We start from the raw sequence: 3962 nt of genomic DNA, 5'->3' as shown, positions 1-3962 counted from the left end.
GGGGTAGAGTTAGGATTAGGGGTAGGGGTTATGGTTATGTTTACTAGGGTTAGTAGGGTTAGGGTTATGCTTAGAGTTAGTAGGGTTAGTGTTAGGGTTAGTAGGGGTAGGGGTAGGGTTAGGGGTAGTGGTAGGGTTATGTTTACTAGGGTTAGTTGGGTTAGGGTTATGCTTAGAGTTAGTAGGGTTAGTGTTAGGGTTAGTAGGGTTAGTGTTATGCTTAGAGTTAGTAGGGTTAGTGTTAGGGTTAGTAGGTTTAGGGTTAGGGTTAGTAGGGTTAGGGTTAGCGGTAGGGTTAGGGTTAGTGGTAGGGTTAGGGTTATGGTTTAGGGTTAGTAGTCAATATAGTAAAGCTCTTTCCTAATGTTGACTTAAAAAACGCATGCTTAAAAAAAGCATACGTGCGCATGCCAACGCGCACGTATGCGCACCCATAGACTGTAATGTTAATTTTTTGGCAAAAACGTGCGCATGCGTTTTTTTTAAGCAGTCGGGCGGACCAAAAAATGCAACATGTAGCGTCTGGACTTTATGGACGCACACCTTAAGAAAACTCAACGCACGAAAAACGCATACGTGCGCATGCCATCGCGCACATACGCGCACCCATGTTAAATATAGGGGAAAAACGCATGCGCACGTATGCGCAAAAATGCAGCGCAAAAAAACGCAAATCTGAAACCAGCCTTATATCGCTTTTTTATGTTTAGGGTTTTTTTTTACACAATAAAAACTTTTATAGAAAACATAATTATTTTTGCATCACTTTATTCTGAGAGCTATAACTTTTTTATTTTTCCACTAATGGAGCTCTATGGCAGCTTGTTTTTTGGGAAAAGATGGCGCTTTCAGTGATACTATTTTTTATTACCATTCGTTTTTTTATCGCATTTTATTCCTCTTTTTCCAAGCAGTATGATGATACCGATTGGAAAAAGCGGTGTGTTTTTTGTGTGTTTTTTTATGGCGTTCACTGAAGGGGTTAAGTAGGGTGACACTTTTATAGATGGGATTTTTACAGATGCGGCGATACCAAAAATGTGTATTTTTTTGTTTGTTTTTTTACATAAAAATGTGTATTTTTTAAGGGAATTGTTTTTTATTATTTTTATTATTTTTTAATATATTTTTTTCCATATTTTTTTTAAATGTTTTGTTTCACCTTGTTGCTTTATGGGACTTTCACTTTTCACTTTCATTGCAGGTATAATACATTGCAATGCTCCAGCATTGCAATGCATTATGCCTATGGAGAAAGCTTCTGAGCTTTCCATAGCTGGCTCTCGCGGGGGAGCCGATTTGAGGCAGAGGGAGCCCCGAACCCTCTGCCTCCCACTGAACACTGCGATCGCGCCCAATCGCAGCAGTCAGGGGGTTAACAGCCAGGGGCGGCACGGATGCCGCTCCTGACTGCTAGTGCAGGAAGCTCAGCCACTGGCAGCGCTGAGCTTCTGCACTTAGTGGGCAGGAGATGCTGAAATTTCAGCATCTCCTGCCCGCTCATGCTGTGATCGGTCAGTCAGATTGACTGATCGATCACAGCATTCTGTGTACAGGGACCAACTGCAAAGGTCCCTGTGGAGTGCCCCGCAGGGCCTTAGGTTACTTGGTACCGGGCTGGTCAGGCTCTCAAAAAGGGATGTCCCGGTGGCAGTGACCCGGTCCGTGGTCCTGGTCGTCCAGTAATTCAATAGAGGATAGTTATGTGGTGTTTAATTGTGACGCCACCCGTGGTGTTCGGCAATGGGTGGCCAACGCTGTGGTTTTGGTCCTCTGTGGCTGATGGTGACGCAGCAAAGATGGTTCAGCTCCCCACGGGTAGAGCGGGGCCCCAGGGCAAATATATTTGATTGTTCAGATGGTGGTGAACGTTGGGGTGCAGAGAATAAGTGAAGGACACAGAGAGGTACAGTTTTGTTTACCTCTTACTTGAAAGTAGTTGCAATCTGGGGTACCACATACAGAAGATGGATTGAGTCCAGCTCGCCTGAAGGCATTCAGGGGATCCACCCTGCCAGGTGGGGTTGGGGACCTTCCTTCTGCGCTCTGTTTTCGGGTCCCTGCTTCTTGTAGCAAAGCTGCGGCCCTTTCCTGCGTGATGATCTCTAACCTGTATGACTGACAGCGTGAGTCTATATCACGGGTACTGTCCTGTTCACTGTCAGCCCCAAGCTCTTGGTCTGCTGCCATGCCTTCAAGTATTCAGTGTGTCCAAGGAACTTGCAGTCCCCTGTACTCCAGATTCGGCTGTCAGGGCGTACAGCTCCCGTCCAGCCAAGGACTCTGGCATCCCTTTTTATATCAGCGCTTTGCTCTGGGGTCAGCTATATGCAATTTTAGTTCCCCAGAACCCTTGTCTCTGCTCCTGTCCCTTCCCTCTCCACAGACCAACTCCAGCTGTCTCTAACTGTCCTGTCATGAGCTCCACCCTGTTTACTCTCTCAGCTGACTTCTTACTGACTCACTAACCCCACCTGCTGGCCAGAATTTATAAGGAAGCTCCCCTTTCTGACCCGCAGCAGGAATTGTCATGTAACCTGTGTTACCTAGCATGGGGACACCCCTCCTGCCTCCGGGCATGACATCACCCCTTAGAGGGCGGCAATGTCACTATGGCAGCCAGACTCTGGGGTGCCACATTTCCCTGCACCCCTTGCCATGCCTCTCAGCTGGCTATGACAGCTGTCGGCACTGAACTACCAGTGTGTGTTTACAGGCAGTGGTAGTTTAAAGGCATGACAGGCATAGCCTGTCATGATGCGGGAACTGACATCCTGCCATGATGGGCTATGACCGTCAATGGACGTTAAGAGATTAATCTGACCGGTAAACGGCATAACAAAAAAAATCAAAATGTCTGAATTTTTTGGGTAGAGCCGCCGTGACACTGAAATAAAATACAATAACAGGTGATCTAAACATCGTATCTACCCCAAAGGGGTATTAGTAAAAACATCAGCTCATGGTGAAAAAAATAAGGCTTCACCCATCCCCAGATCTCAGAAAATGAAAACATCAGGGGTCTCAGAAAATGGAGACAAAAGCATCTGGCATCTGCTTGCTTGTACTGACCTGTAGAATCATATTGCACAGTTTTACCATACAGTGGACTTGGTAAATAAAAAAAAACCAAAAACTTTTATGGAATTGCACTTATTTTGCAACTTAAATGTACTTGGATTTTTTTTCCTGCTTCTAGTGCATCACATGAGAAAGTGAATGATGTATTTCAAAAGTACAACTTATCCCTCAAAAATCAAATCTATTGGATATGGCAATGGAAAAATAAAAAAAGTTATGGCTCTTGGAAGAAGGGGAGGAAAAAATTAAAACAAAAAAAAAATTGCATGGGGTAAAGGAGGGGTTAAGAGAGGGCAAAGTTACTAATTTAATAGCAAAGAAGGTCAAACTGGCAAATTTTGTATTATGGGGTCACGGGGCAGTTGTGATTTCACCCCTTCCCTGTCACCCCCTTATTAATTTAATTGTGCTCCCTATATTTTATTTTATAATCAGCATTGTCATTTAATATGTAAAGTTGTCCCTATTTAGATACAGCATCCTCCCTAATGTGATATGTATTCATTTTGAGATTTAACATGTATTAATTTCGAGGTGTGATGACTGGGGGCATAAAAGTTGTGAGTTAAATGGCGTAGGTTGGGAAATGCATAATTGAAAAATGTGTGTGTAAGGAAAATGATGTACAGTGTGTCACAAATGCCGCTTTTTGTCTCGGAGGAATGGAGGGAGCAGTATGCTTAGATTGCCTAGGGCACTTACAGTGGGGAAAATAAGTATTTGATACACTGACGATTTTGCAAGTTTTCCCATCTAACAAAAAATAGAGAGGTCTGTAATTTTTATTGTAGGTTCAATTCAACTGTGAGAGACAGAATATTTTCAAAAAATTCAGAAAACCACATTGTATGATTTTTACATAATAATTAGAATTGAGAGTC

This window comes from Dendrobates tinctorius, unplaced genomic scaffold, assembly GCF_039654945.1.
Source record: "Dendrobates tinctorius isolate UK_male_01 unplaced genomic scaffold, ASM3965494v1 ptg000067l, whole genome shotgun sequence".
In the NCBI taxonomy this organism is placed as follows: Eukaryota; Metazoa; Chordata; class Amphibia; order Anura; family Dendrobatidae; genus Dendrobates; species Dendrobates tinctorius.
This window is presented reverse-complemented; position numbering follows the sequence as displayed.